The sequence below is a fragment of the Neolamprologus brichardi genome, chromosome 7, assembly GCF_056152115.1.
Source record: "Neolamprologus brichardi isolate AB-2024 chromosome 7, ASM5615211v1, whole genome shotgun sequence".
Lineage (NCBI taxonomy): Eukaryota > Metazoa > Chordata > Actinopteri > Cichliformes > Cichlidae > Neolamprologus > Neolamprologus brichardi.
In genome coordinates this window covers 67,026,155-67,042,527 of record NC_142110.1, presented here as the reverse complement: position 1 = coordinate 67,042,527, position 16,373 = coordinate 67,026,155, and positions in this window count along the sequence as shown.

Sequence of the window (16,373 nt, the reverse complement as noted above, 5' to 3'; positions counted from 1 at the left end):
TCGATGACAGCTCGTACTTTTCCTTTTTCTCCCTCCCTCGCTCACAGACACATAACGTGTATGGCAGTCCATTCTCCCTGCAGCACGGACTACACTGCCCATGATGCTACATTCTTTAGAGCTATACCTGTAGCATTCTGCCTGTTAGCTTAGCACAACAACAACAACAGGCGCTCTCTCACCCAGGAAACACGCAGAGAGAGAGCGTCACCCTGTAACCATGGCAACCGTAACGCTGCCGCCTGGAACAACAGAACGTAGCTGTCAAACAAAACCCAAACAGTCCTGACCCGCCACAATATGAAACAGGGAAGTACCGCCGTGTAATCCATTTATTTCAACAAAGTAACTGTATTCTAAATACCACCTTTTTAAACGGTAACTGTAACGGAATACAGTTACTCATATTTTGTATTTTAAATACGTAACGGCGGTACATGTATTCCGTTACTCCCCAACACTGGCTACAAGCTACCAGCCCTGACAAGGTTTGGCTTGGACTTGTTCTACCTGATCGGAGGTTACCTGACTACGTCTCAGCTGCTATTTGCTGAAGCTTTGACCTGATTTAAGATTTGACACCTAGCTTCAAACCTTCTTTAGGATTTGGGACTTTGGGGTTTCACTGGGATTTGACTTTGTCAGGTTTGTAATACCTGTTTTATTGCAGCAGTTACTGCAGAATAACTGAACTGCTTCACTTTCAGACGTGTCTCTTGAAAATGACATTCCTACAGAACTAAACTGCATCCTCAGTAAGGTTCTGAGAGAAAGAACGCCTATCTAAGCTTGCTGCAGTGATTTAACTTTCATCCAGGGCGTTCAAGTTTGATTTGTGTGTGGTGAAAACTTTTCCTCTATTTCCTGTATTACAAGAGTAATGAGCCAAAACTCATTTGAGCTATTAATGGTTGCCGATAAAGTCGTGACAGCAGGGAAGCAAGAACATAAATGGTGACAACATGATGATTAAAGTGAACATTTTCTACTCATTTCCACCTTAATGTTTTGTATCTTGGACGCCACTAGAAAATCGTTCACAGTTCAAAATAATAACTTTTCAATGTTGTCCAAAAGTCCAAAATTACTCCAAAAGTGCATCAACGACTCATCCACCAGGATGAACACAGAACAACATCTAAAGACCTGCAGGCCTCACTTGCGTTGGTAAAGGTCAGAGGTCATGATTCAACCATAAGAAAGAGACCGGGCAAAAATGGCCTCCATGGGAGAGTCCAAAGAGAAAACCACTGCTGAGCAAAAAGAGACCAGAGGCTCGTCTGAAGGCTGCTTGTCTGTGGTCTGGATCACGTACACTGATCACATTATTTCAAAGGGTGTCCATGTTGAATATGAATATCCAACGTTGAAACACAGTAAATATGACAGAAAATAAGGAAAAGCAGAAGACAAGTGCATCTGTGATGTCACAAAAACACAAGATCTGGAAATGAAGAGAGCGCTGTCTGAAAAATATTTCTCCATTTCAGTGAAGGGCTGAGGTCTGAAAGCTCTCATCATTTCCAAAGTTATGATGCTCTGGGGAAAACAACCCAGACCAAAGACAAAGATAATAAAGCCTCACTGGTGCAGTTCATCCTCTGTAGTGCAGCTAAACTGGGGGAGAAGAGTGGCCCTGTGCAGCCTCGCAGCCTCTGAGGATGCACTAATTATCACTTCCAGGCGGCAGCCCACTCTCTTGTGAGGCCACCGATGAGCTGCCTGGACTCTTTCTCTCTGTCCCACTCGTTCTCGCCTCCTGTCATTATCCTCGCCGCTCGCCCTCCCTCTTCCTCTCACTCCTCCTCACTCAGACCCCATCCTCTCCTCTTTTTAATCCACTTTTCCTGCACTGCCTCCCCCTCTTTTAATAGATATCATTATGCAGATGCATCTCCACCACAGAGGAATCCATCCTTTAACACGGCCCTTTCTTCAAGCACAACAGAGATGCCCAGAAAGGCTTAAAGCTCAGCCTCCAGAAGCAATAAAGCATTTCCAAGGATGACTTGCAATAAAAGCCGAAGCCCTGCACCTGTATTGTTTGGGGGGGGAGTTACCATGAACACCTCATAAACAAGCCTCAGAGCCTCTCGTAACATCAAAGGCATTGATGTTACGAGCACCTCCAATGAGCCGTGAGCGCGCGTGATAATAAACACGCACGCACGCGCACACACATCTGTGCAACAGCGCTAAATGGCGGCTGAGTGATTAAAGCCAGTGCTGCACTCTGGGGCCTTGAAGGGAGCGTTAACGACTTAGCAGCAACCTTTGCTCACGCCTCATTGGCTCAGGCTTCTGCTGAGTAACCGCTGAGACTTAATTGAAGGGTACACTTCGTTAACACTGTTGCCAGGTGACCACAGAAGCTTAATTGAAGGGCAACGCTTCATTGGATCTGTGCCTGTCCATCAATCAGGTGCATTAGAAAGAGCTTAGCTTTTTATCTTTGTTGGCAGCCGAATGTGTTGAATGGAAGAGAGAAGAAGTACAGGAAGAAAAGGGAAGCAGGGAAATAGAGGGGGGGGGGAGTAAATGCTTGGAAATGATAAGGGGTGCAGAATGAGGAGAAAAGGGCAACAGAGAGGAGGATTAAAGGTCCACGGGAGACAAGAAGGGCACAAAAAAGAGGAAGTTCTAGGGGATCTGATTATCAGATTAAGGAGCCAATGCTACATCAGCGATATTTCAGCATGGAAATGAAAGCTCTGCTGGCAGGGAAAGGGCCTAATCTTCTGTTTCTAATTGGATAAAACCTGGGCTCAGCAAAGGGAACGATCAGAATTCAAACCCACAGTGGAATGACATTGAATTCTCACGTGCCATTCGGTTCCACAAAAAGATTCTCATTTTGTGGAATAAGCTCCAGCGGGCCAGATGGGGAGAGCTCAGGAATACATTATACTTTTCCTCTCGTTCTCCGTGCATGGCAGTTGTTAACTTTAACACTTTGTTAAAGTGCAGTCATTATTACAGTTAGGCACACATAACTTCAGCTAGTTGAGTTTCAAGGCGGATGTGAAATGGACCCGAGCAATGGATTCCTACAAATAGAATGAGGTAATAAAATTTCAAATGAAGTCTTTTACTTTGCTAATATGGCAGAAACTGGATTATTTAGCATTACAAGAAATTGAGACTACGGTTCGTTTCTAATAAGTGTAGGAATCTCTGTCTGTCTGTCCACGTTCTCTGCATCTATGTCAGCGTGTAGTGCTGTGAACATGAACGAGCACAGCATCACATCTGATGCCGTTTGGAGAAGTGACTCTTGTGTCAGGAGTGTCTCCACTGCTGCATGCATTAAAACACAAACACGGTTGACACATTTTTGAGGTCATTCATTGACATTTTCAAGCCTTTTACCCTCTTAGGTTTCATCATTATGATTAAGTGCCAAACATTTACATTAAACTCAACCTGACCAAATCAAAGTTTAACCCCAAAGCCAAGTCTTAACTTTTAAACAGTCCTGTGAAAAAATGTGGGTCAGTCAAAATCGTTTAAAGATTTTTTTATGATTACGCCTGTGTTTAAAAGCTGGTTCTTACCATAGACTGTGTGCAAAAGATGGATGTAATGTGTTTTTGCTGTCACTTGACGTTTTAAAACTGCACGAGTGACGTATGGAGAAAAAAAGCCACTGCAAGCCTGTTGGGTGGTTCGTCCTCTTTTTGACTCTAATGGACGCTGTCATAAAGTGAGCATCTGGATGTTTGAAGTAGCGAGTGAGTCCGTGGATTCATCTTTGAGACTTTCTCCTGGTATCAGAAAAAAAAAAATCTAAAGCTTCAAAGACAAACCGTTCTAGTGACATCTAGTGGCCAGTTGTAATTATAAATATTAACCGCTAGAAGTGTCTAGCGGTCATTTTGACCCCAGCCGTTTAAAAAAACCTTTTTAAGCCTATCGGAGTGGGCACACTCCAGTTTGCATAACTATTTTTAAATCCTGGTATAACTGCAACCACATAAGCTAGCGCAAAATTTTTTTTGCAAATGAAACCGGAGGAGTTGTGTTTACATCTTATGCATTCAACTTCCCAGGTCGCGGTTTCTTTCCACAAATGGCTTTTTGCAAAAATCGTGTAAAAAGCGCTGGCAGCCACAAAAACATTATAATCCAAAACACACTTTGCCGATCCGATCAGCTGTATAGTTTCTGGGTGGCTTAGAACTTAAATTGCACTGTTGGAAAAAGCTTATTTTGATGCACGTGCTGGTTTTTTTTGTAAACTGTCAAATTATAAAGACAATTAAAATAATTTTCCTGTAGTTGGAAACTATTTTGTGCAACTTTTTTGCATTTACAGTTTTGACGGATCTACCTCGAAATGTCTCTAACTAGAAATATGTGTAAAAATATATATATATTTTTCTTTTTTTGTAGTTTATTGCACTTTTTTGCAATTTACGTAGTTACTTAATGCATACATATATTAAAATCTGGGATATAATGGTATATTGATGTATAGCAACTTGAAATGCTCCCAAAAATGGTACAGCATGTAAAAATATAAGGTCTTGGGCCTATGGTGGGCTAAAAAGGTTAAAAATGTGTTAAAATTAAAATAAAACTTCATCATCAGACATTTGCTAAGCTGGGCTTATAATGCTGAATTTTGGGCTTTAAAAAAACAGGATGTCAAAGGATGCTGAGGACGTCATTTTGATGTAAATTAAAAAGCTACTGTCACAGGCCAGGTTGCCTAGCAACATTATTGATTACGCACATTTTGGCACGAGGTCTGCTCCAACATGAGCCAAAGCTGGGCCGATGAAAAGATGAATAACTGAAGGATGGAGCATTTCACCTCTCGTTATAACAAATGAAAGCGTGAGTCACATGATCACTGCGATACAAGCCTCAGTGTTGACAAGGAGTCTGCCTCAGTACACTCAAAAAAAATATTTTCACCCTCAGTAAGCATAAAGAGATAATTTTGAGTAAAATGCATGAAAAAAAAAAACACAAGATCAAATGTTTATTTTAATAATTAATAGTGAATTGTATTAAATCAATCAAGTAATTTCTTTTGAGCATTAAATTTAACATTTTATATTGTAGTTATGGAACAAAATTACATGTAATCAAATTACCTAAAGTCAACATTGAAACAGGCGTCGGTGTCAGGCGTCCCGTCTCTAATGGAGGAAGTAAAGGATTTTTCCAAACTGCCCTTTGGCCGTTAAAGAACTGCAGACTTTCAGGACCTTCAGCTTTGGCTTCACTCTTCAGATCTGTATTGTGTCCATTCTTTATATACAGTCTGTGGTTCTCATAAATGATCAATTTGAACATTATGTATAACGGGCATTGGGCGGCTTCCAAGATCGCAGTGCTGAGCTTAGATGCTGAAAGGTCGAGTGGGCCTATATGCTTGGGGTACTGGAAAAGTTCAGTTTAGGCAAACAGTTTATATCATGGGTTGATATGATATATAAACATCCCACTTCTTCCATTCTTACTATCACGATAGATCAGCGCCTTTTTCTTTACACCGCGGGACACGACGAGGCCGCCCTTTGAGCCCTTTGCTCTTTGCAATTGCTATTGAACCTCTTGCAGTAGCCAGTAGGAATGGGCCCTCCATTGACCCTGTCCGATTGGGAATATCAAGCACTACATTTCTTTATATGCGGATGATGTAGTTTTGTTCTTGTCAAATCCTGAGCGATCTGTTCCTGTACTATTGGATCTGGTGAGGTCGTTTAGGGAAATCTCGGGTTATACAATTAACTGGCAGAAGAGTCAGTTCGTGGCTTTGACTGCAAACCTGGAAGTTGAGTTTTTGAAAACTTTGCCTTTTAAAATTACAGACAGATTGAAATACTTGGGTGTTGCTTTGCCTAAGGATCTTCTAATTGATCTAGTTGAATTATTCTGCACAAGTTGGAAAACTGAAAAAGGACCTATTTCCATGGTAGGTCTCATTACTGTAATCAAAATGGTTTCTCTCCCTAAATTCTTATACCTATTTTTAAACTTGCCTATCTTTTTGAATAAGCAATTTTTCAAATTGATCGACTCAGTAGTATAACCATTTAAAACTCACAGGATATCAAAAGTTCATCTATGTGAATCCAAACTTAAGGGGGGACTTGGTCTGCCACGTTTTCAGTCTTATTATTGGGCTGCGAATGCTAGAACTCTTGCTCACTGGCACTGAAGGGGTTGAGAATAGCTCCCTTCTTACTCTTCTTTTTTGATCTTCTAATCCGTGAACAAGGTCAATAATTTCATAGTTTCAAACAGCGTTAAAATCTTTAGTCAGATCAAAAAAGGTTGTGCACTACCAGACACTTTGATTCATACTCCAATATATCGTAATCATGCATTTCCACCCTCATGTTTAGACGCCTCTTTTAAGGCACAGAAAGGTATATTTGCTCTTAAAGTCTTATATATTGACAGGCAATTTGCATCATTTACCCAGTTGCAGAACAAGTTCTTTCTCCCTATGTCACATTTTTTCCATTATTTACAGATGAGAAACTATGTTCGTCAGAGTATCATCAACTTTCTATTTCTTACGGAGGAGGAGCTAATTTTTAAGCTCCTTCTGAGCTCCCCGGCTTCTAAAAAGCTGGTCTCTGGTTTTGCAAACGCTTTTTCAGAGTATTTGACTTTTAAATCGGATTTTTTGAAGACAGCATGGGAGGAAGAGCTTGGTTTGCTAATTGAAGATGAGGTGTGTAGGATCCATTCTTATTCTATAAATGCAAGGCATCAGTTAATTCAATTCAAAGTGCTTCACAGACTTCATTAGTCAAAAACTAAACTGCACAGGATTTTTCCTTCCATTAGTCTAATATGCGATCGTTGTAAACTTGGAGAAGGCTCTCTTACCCATTTATTCTGGACTTGTCCCAAATTGCATAACTATTGGTTGGATATCTTTAAATGTTTTTTCTGATATGAACAACTGCACATTAGAGCCAGAGCCAGTAACTGCATTGTCTGGATCCTCCTCTTCACTGTTACAGCTCTGCTGTTCAGAATGGTAATTGCTAAGAAAATGATCTTGACTCTCTGGAAGTCTGACATTGTACCTCAATTCAAAACGTGGCTGACAGAACTGACTGCTCTACTGCATATGGAGAGAATTGGGTGTTAATTTGGGTTGAACCCAGGACTGTATAGGCGTTGGCTGAATAGCAGTGGTGTTCACCTTGGGGTGTCGGTCAGAACACACAGGATGCACAGATAAAGGTTGTACCGTCTTTACTGTGATTCCTCCGCTTAACAGCACAGTACAGCAACACAGTAATGCAACCGCAGGCTTACAGAGTGGTGAGGGGTGTGGGTGTGTGGTCTGTGAACAGAACATATACAGAATACTGAATGTAATAAACATCTAAGTCATGAATTATGATCCATTAGCTTTCTTCGAATCTAACCAGAACTACAAATGGGAATTCCTATATGAACATCTACATGCACGAGTTTCATACACTACTCCCAAACCCTTACAGTACATGACATTGATTGCCAATACACCCAACAACGATATATCACAAACACCAAATCGTTTAGCTTAAAGCTAGCAGGTATGTAGCATAACAGGTAGCATTAGTAGCATGAACTAGCTACATAGCGAACAGGTCGATACACATATACATTAGAGGACAAACTTAGTAAGTTTTTTAATGTGTGGCAGCCATTTTTAGATCATGTAATAAAACTAGTGTTGTCAGCGCTAATCTCATTAAAATGGCATTAACGCCATAGCTGCATTAACGCGGCAAATCTCCGTTAGCGAGTTATCGGGAATCGCTTCATGCGTGGGGCTACACAGCATCAACGCGTTAGCGCGGTTAGCTCGTTAACGCGTTAGCAGCGTCCAGCTCCACGCACCGGGCAATCCACGTTAACTTGCTAACGGAGATTTGCCGCGTTAATGCGGCTATGGCGTTAACGCCATTTTAACGAGATCAACGCTGACAGCACTAATTAAAACAAAATCCTCTTTGATCGATAATTCGGTCTACCACCCTAGTGTTTTATTTTTGTATCTTGCCAGTGTTGAAGTAGTATCTATGCAGTGTAATTTTTTACCTTATGGGGGGATTTTTTTGCCCTTGCTGTGTTAGGGTGCCTGGGTCGTTGACCCAGAGTTTAGAGTTTTCATTATTATTGTACTTTGACAAAGAAACCAAAAGACTAGAAATGATAAATAAAGGCAAAAACCAGAGTTGTTTCTTCTGGTCTCTGTTCTGTTCCATAGTTGCTGTATCCCTGTGTCAAGTCTCTGTGTTATTGTAAGGAGAAAAACCTCAGGAAAGCAAAGAATCACGGGCCCAGAGTTAATTCATGTACATGGACGATTGCCTAACCACGTTCCGTCGACTACAGAAACGTGCAGGCAAAGCGCGCCAGGCATCTGGTCAGACTTTATTATATACTGCTTACTCATGGGTGGAGTACAAGTTAGGAAAAAACAACTTCTTATCTGGTGATTGCATACGAGGCTGCACAGGATGCAGCCTTGCAAGACAAAGATGGACAAGTTGATTAACGATCTTGTAGTGGGTTAAAACAATACATGTGGGTGTTGTCTAAACTTGAGCAACTTCCTCATGTGATCACTTTGTTCCAGCTAAAGAATTTGCTGACACGCTATGTACAGGCATTACTGTGCAATTCAAATAAGCTAAACATGAAGGTAATAAGGTAAAATCTTTTGACAGTTATGTTTCGTGTTTTACTTTGAAAGTCCGTCTCATGTTAATGCATCTGGTTTTGCTTCCTTTGTCTCGTCAGCCCTGATTTGTCCCAGCTGTGTTTCCCTCCTGTTACCCATTCCCTGATTGCTCCCTCTGTGTATTTAAGCCCTGTGTTTCTCTGTGTCCGTGTCGTGATCTACCCTCATCTGGCTGTGTACGCTTATTTTGTATTCTCAGTTTTGTTTTAACGTCTGTCTCCGGAGTCTGCACTTTGGGTCCTTTTCCTGCCTGCACACAGCCGTTTCATAACAGAAGATCGCGACCAGAACATGGACCCCGCAGACTGTTCCGCCTCGGACTTTAAGGCTGAGATGAAGGGGGTGGTTGATTTGCTCGACTGCATCGCTCAGGCCGACAGCTTACAGGCTACGGCTGTGGGACTGAACGCGGTGAAGGCAATGATTACGACCAACCCCCAGCTTCATCAGTTCTCCATGGACACTTATCTGGGCCACACCATAGCCGTGTGGAGGGAGCACGTCAGAGGCACCGAGCTTGCTATCTCTCTCTCTCTCTCCACACCAACGCAGCGGCAGACGGAGCTCGCTGTTAAGCAGCGGCGTTCGCCACAGGACGGCATTTCTGCTCGAGGTTCTGGAGAACCGCTCCTGTGTGATGAGCCAGAGGATTTGCAGCCTGTCTTTGCTGGAGGGTCCGGGGAACCGCTTCAGCCGTCTGTTCCCGCTGGAGGTTCTGGAGAACCTCACCAGCCTTTGTGTGTCTCTGCTGGAGGGACCCAGGGGCCTGTCCAGCCGTCTCCACACAGCCATTTCATAACGTGCTTGTTACGACCCCCTCTGCTAGGCGTCAGAGAAGGAGTCACATACACAAGCCCCCAACACAAAACTGAGTAAACAGAAAACCGACAGGGCTGTTCAACAGACCACTGGGCAAACAATTATTACATAAAGAAAAAACAGTCAAGAGTAAAAACTAAAGGTTAACTAAGGCAAGCCAGCATCACAAAGTTCTACTCACAGCCAGCTAGCAGCTCAAAACTCTAATCAGTCTAAGTTCAAGCATGCACCAAAGTTCAGCAATATGAACAAGTTCAACAAAGAGGCACAATTCAATTCAATTTTATTTATATAGCGCCAAATCACAACAAAAGTCGCCTCAAGGCGCTTCATAGATACAGAGAAAAACCCAACAATCATATGACCCCCTATGAGCAAGCACTTTGGCAACAGTGGGAAGGAAAAACTCCCTTTTAACAGGAAGAAACCTCCAGCAGAACCAGGCTCAGGGAGGGGCGGGGCCATCTGCTGTGATTGGTTGGGGTGAGAGAAGGAAGACAGGATAAAGACATGCTGTGGAAGAGAGACAGAGGTTAATAACAGATATGATTCAATACAGAGAGGTCTGTTAACACATAGTGAGTGAGAAAGGTGGCTGGAAAGGAAAAACTCAATGCATCATGGGAATCCCCCGGCAGCCTACATCTATTGCAGCATAACTAAGGGAGGATTCAGGGTCACCTGGTCCAGCCCTAACTATATGCTTTAGCAAAAAGGAAAGTTTGAAGCCTAATCTTAAAAGTAGAGATAGTGTCTGTCTCCTGAATCCAAACTGGAAGCTGGTTCCACAGAAGAGGGGCCTGAAAACTGAAGGCTCTGCCTCCCATTCTACTTTTAAATACTCTAGGAACAACAAGTAGGCCTGCAGAGCGAGAGCGAAGTGCTCTAATAGGGTGATATGGTACTACAAGGTCATTAAGATAAGATGGGGCCTGATTATTTAAGACCTTGTATGTGAGGAGCAGGATTTTGAATTCTGGATTTAACAGGAAGCCAATGAAGGGAAGCCAAAACAGGAGAAATATGCTCTCTCTTTCTAGTCCCTGTCAGTACTCTTGCTGCAGCATTTTGGATTAACTGAAGGCTTTTCAGTGAGTTTTTTGGACATCCTGATAATAATGAATTGCAGTAGTCCAGCCTGGAAGTAATAAATGCATGAACTAGTTTTTCAGCGTCACTCTGAGACAGGATATTTCTAATTTTAGAGATGTTGCGCAAATGGAAGAACGCAGTCTTACATATTTGTTTAATATGTGCGTTGAAGGACATGTCCTGGTCAAAAATGACTCCAAGGTTCCTCACAGTGTTACTGGAGGCACGAAGGGCAAACTGCATGTTCGGTCCTAAGCAGCAGCCACTGAGTGAAGGACCTCCAGCCTTTTGTAGCCACAGGTGGGCACGATCAGCCACTGATTGCCTCTTGGAGCATCACGGGATCCCCGGGCAGCCAATCGTCCGTGTGGTCTGGCACACTTCATTCTGCATAAGAGCGGGTTGGCACGGGTCTCCCAGTAACCAATCACACACAAGTCACGGCACACATGGATTTGCATGAACACAAAAAGGCAGTCTCACTCCCTCCAAGGCCCAGGGCCGTAACACCCCTCTCCTTAAAACACAAGACTATGTTTTGTATACACAGGTTTCATTATTTGTGACAGACAACAAAACAAGTCATACTCACAACCGGGAGAGGTCATCAACTAGTACTTTATCATTGTGTTGTCTGTTTTGTTTTTTGTTTTTCTTTATATTAAAAATCTTAATAAACATATTTTTAATAAATAAATAAATAATGAATTTTATTTGTTCTTCACTTTTGATTTACTAAAACAAACCACTTCAGTCGCTCACTTGCGCGGTCTCGATGAGCATTCAGTGATTGCATCTTTAGGGCTGGGTATCGTCACTGATTTCTAGAATCGATTCAATTCCGATTCACAAGGTCCCGAATCAATTTGATCCACAATTCAATTTAATTCGATTCGATTCGATTCACTTCGATTTGAATCTGGGATATTTTGACAGTCAGAAATATTATAATTCAGATCAGTACATTTACATATTTTTGTATCTATAAAAAGGAAGCTGACACACGCAAGACTTTATCAAAGGTGTGAGCATCACAGCAGAGGCCTTTGTGTCAAAGTAGCTGAAGATAAAACACAGAAAAACATGAAGGCGATTTTCCTGTTCTGGATTTTATAAAAAATATTCTGCAGTACATCAAAAACAAAAGAAAACCATTAATCAACACATGAACATTACCTCTGAAGTTACAGCGGTTTGATTAGAGACACGGCTAAGCGTTTTGCATAATTTTAAAAAGTTTAAATTTGTTCAGTGTTGAACGGCAGAAATTAGGTTTTCTTTTCGGAAGTAGATAAAAAAAAAGAAAAAAAGACTTGGCCGACAGCGCTGTAAACAACGGTAGACTTGTGCGTAACAAGCAAGCAAATAATGAAGAAAACAGTACAGAGAGAGAGAGAGCTGTGCATCGTGGTTGAAGCAAAACAGTAAAAGTCAGAGTGAATACATGACGATGTTTATGTGAAGCGTAGTTTGGATCTTCTTTTGCTGCTGGTTCGGTCAATAATGTTTGGAGATCAAACTAACAGCTTTAGAATCAGCGCATAAAGGGCGTGAACACAAAGCGCGGAGCCGCTGAAACATCAGAATCAGCGAGCTGTCGGCTTTCAGCCCCGACCGTGAGAAAGGTGACATCTAACTGATTCTGATCCGCGGGTCACGCTGTGTGTTTAAGTCTTTGTGCAGAATCCGTGTTCCTGCTCTCATTTACTGTCTTAGCTGTTTGGTGGTTGTTGAGATTTCACCAGAGATTCTGGCGTTTCGGGCAAAATAAATTTATATTAAAAAATCGATTCAGGATTTTAATGAATCAATTTTACGTTATCCAAGCCAGAATCAATTTTAATCGATAAATCGATTATAAAAACCCACCCCTATGCCTCTTCCTCTTTTTAAACAGTAACTTTCTGACTGCGTGCATATACTCATATGAAAGTCATAAGTATAAAACATGAAGAAAATGAACCTGGCTAACACTCTCCCCGGCAGGGCCCTGCACTGCTTAGTAATGAGCGTACGTGTTCCACTATGTGACAAAAGCCTGTTTAAAGGTGTGCAGCCTTCACGGATTCACTGTATCGTTCTTAAAACAGGCAGGATTCTGTGCGCTCACCATGACAGCTACTTAGGAGGAAAAAATGTGAGAAATAAAAGAAGCATAAATCACCACTGGGCTGTGAAAGCTCTGCCAAGTCTGTCACTGCTCACTCTTAAACCTCCTCCCGGTAAAATCAGGTGAGCAAACCTGAAAGCAGCCACAGAAGATATCAATGAGAACTTTTAGGCACAGGTGATTGGCTGTGGGGAGTTCAGAGGAAATGTGGGATTGATGAACGTTCTGTCAGCCATCGCTGGGAGGATCAGGTTTGATGAAGAAGATATCGTTCAAGTTGTGAAACGGCCCACGCTTTGATGCCTTTCAAGCACCGCTCTGTCCCCCACTCGCAGAGACTTTACTGTCTCTGAGGATCTCCTTTAAAAGAACGCACACCTCTGGCGAAATATGAAGCAGACAGTCTTTCAAACTGGGATGTGTGACCTTATGCATGCAGGAGTGAAGGTCTAATTCTGCTAGCCACTTCAAGGTGAAGTGTTGAGTAGAGAGATTACGAGAGCTCTTTCTCCCAGGCCAGAAAGCTTCGAAGTTATTAGCGTTGTATCAGCTCTGGCAGGGAGCCGTTAACTTCGCTGCCAAGTCTGCGCTGCCTTTTGGTGAGGCCGTGCTGTCAGCGGAGAAGCGCGAGGCCGTTTTTACATCAGACTCCAAGGTTTTCTTTAGAGGACGCTTTGATTGAGGGCCTAAAATCAGGACTGTCCACCGTGTCGCTGAGGTCCAGCTGTGAGGTCAAAGCACAGGCATGTTTTATTCAGCAGCCACCCAGCATGTGCAGCAGCATGATTCTGGCAAAGGCAGCTGCAAAGATCACCGCAGCTGCTGGCCTAATAGAGACTCTTCAGGCCAGAAGCTCGGGGCTTGCTCAGCAGATGGATTTACTGTCGTTCGCTGTTAATGTCAAAACATCCGCTGATTTAAACGCCGCATGGTTCGTCCTCTTCTGATCGATCAGCTGTCGCCCAATCTCTCCAGGCGGGAGTAAACCGAACAAAAGCTCAACTAGCCCTGACAACTTGTGGCTTTCTTACTTTAAGTTTCGGACTTAATTTCCAAATGTGACAAACAACACTTTCATCTCTCTCTGTCTTATATCCGACTCTCTGGCAGTTCCACTCTGTGTGTCACCGAGTGTTATTTGTTTGAAGTAGGCATGCAAAGCCTCTCGGGAAACAGTAAGAGAAACAAAGCACAGATGGTGTGTGCACTGGTAATGCACTGGTGAGCTAACAGTAAGTACAAAATATAATAATGCAAAACATTTGCAAAGAAGCGGCTTCTTAGATGCTTTCTTTAAACTCCTACTACACTATTCCTATTTTTAGCTTGTTTGTTTCCAGCATCTGTACAGATTCAAAAGGAAAGAAGTTAAATGTACAAGTTGAGCAGAGTAAAAGTGCATAATCCAAATCTTTAACAGGCTAGCAGGCAGTCGATAAAGCAAACAGTCCAGGTGAGGAACAGAGAGCTGTACTGTGATGCAGGATTAGGGGCTTATCGAGGAAACTCCACGTTAAACATGTTTTCAGTGCTGCGAAGGTCCACGTCTGTAACAGCATGGATCACACTGCACACTGTGGAGCGGGTTATGTTTGAGAACATCGCTGCCTGACCACTATCACCATCATCACTTTACTGTAAAATCGTGTCATTGTTCCTGAATGATGCCTCAGACGTCAGTGTGCAGGCGTCAGAGAGTCCAGTGACGTCGTCTTCTTGTGACGAGCACTAAGACGATCTGTGACAAAGTGGAGGAGCAGTTGCAATGCTCTCCATTTGTCCCATGTGTTTACCTTTTTTTTTTGCACATTGTACACATTATTCTGTTTCTATGTATTTGCTATGATTTGCTATTTGTCAAGTAACATAGCTTCACTCACTAGCCCGGGTTTGTTTGTGTAAGCGTTCTGTTGCCGGGAAATCAAACAATCTGCAAATTAAGTTACATGTTTCTTTATATTTTATTGTGTTACAGATTAAGTCATTTGTTCATACTTACTTTGTTTGTCTTTTCAGTCTTCATGAGGGTCAGGTGTGGGGAAACGCCCGCCTGGCATTTCCTCATTTTAAAGTCCTGATGATGTCACATATGACATCAGCGGGTCAAACCAAGTGGAGGGGTTTCTTTTTCCATAGAGATGCTTCCTTTTGTTTGTGTTAAGGTTTAAAGGGATTTGTTGAATGTTTTTCCTTTTGTTAATACTGAGATGTAGTAGGAGAGGAGAGGAGAGGAGAGGAGAGGAGAGGAGAGGAGAGGAGAGGAGAGGAGAGGAGAGGAGAGGAGATGAAAGGAGAGGAGAGGAGAGGAAAGGAGAGGAGAGAGGAGAGGAGAGGAAAGGAGAGGAGAGGAGAGGAAAGGAGAGGAGAGGAGAGGAGAGGAGAGGAGAGGAGATGAAAGGAGAGGAGAGGAGAGGAGATGAAAGGAGAGGAGAGGAGAGGAAAGGAGAGGAGAGAGGAGAGGAGAGGAAAGGAGAGGAGAGGAGAGGAGAGGAAAGGAGAGGAGAGGAGAGGAGAGGAGAGGAGAGGAGATGAAAGGAGAGGAGAGGAGAGGAAAGGAGAGGAGAGGAGAGGAGATAAAAGGAGAGGAAAGGGGAGGAGAGGAGAGTAGATGAAAGGAGAGGAAAGGAGAGGAGAGGAGAGGAGATGAAAGGAGAGGAGAGGAGAGGAGAGGAGAGGAGAGGAGATGAAAGGAGAGGAGATGAGAGGAGAGGAGAGGAGAGGAGAGGAGATGAAAGGAGAGGGGAGGAGAGGAGAGGAGATGAAAGGAGAGGAGAGGAGAGGAGATAAAAGGAGAGGAAAGGGGAGGAGAGGAGAGTAGATGAAAGGAGAGGAAAGGAGAGGAGAGGAGAGGAGATGAAAGGAGAGGAGATGAAAGGAGAGGAGAGGAGAGGAGAGGAGAGGAGATGAAAGGAGAGGAGATGAGAGGAGAGGAGAGGAGAGGAGAGGAGAGGAGAGGAGATGAAAGGAGAGGGGAGGAGAGGAGAGGAGATGAAAGGAGAGGAAAGGAGAGGAGAGGAGAGGAGATGAGAGGAGAGGAGAGGAGAGGAGATGAAAGGAGAGGGGAGGAGAGGAGAGGAGATGAAAGGAGAGGAGATGAGAGGAGAGGAGAGGAGAGGAGAGGAGAGGAGATGAAAGGAGAGGAGAGGAGATGAGAGGAGAGGAGAGGAGAGGAGAGGAGATGAAAGGAGAGGGGAGGAGAGGAGAGGAGATGAGAGGAGAGGAGAGGAGAGGAGAGGAGATGAGAGGAGAGGAGAGGAGATGAAAGGAGAGGGGAGGGGAGGAGAGGAGATGAAAGGAGAGGAGAGGAGATGAAAGGAGAGGAGAGGAGAGGAGAGGAGATGAAAGGAGAGGAGAGGAGAGGAGATGAAAGGAGAGGAGATAGAGGAGAGGAGAGGAGATGAAAGGAGAGGAGAGGAGATGAAAGGAGAGGAGAGGAGATGAAAGGAGAGGAGAGGAGAGGAGAGGAGAGGAGAGGAGATGAAAGGAGAGGAGAGGAGAGGAGAGGAGAGGAGATGAAAGGAGAGGGGAGGGGAGGAGAGGAGAGGAGATGAAAGGAGAGGAGATGAGAGGAGAGGAGATGAGAGGAGAGGAGAGGAGAGGAGATGAAAGGAGAGGGGAGGGGAGGAGAGGAGAGGAGATGAAAGG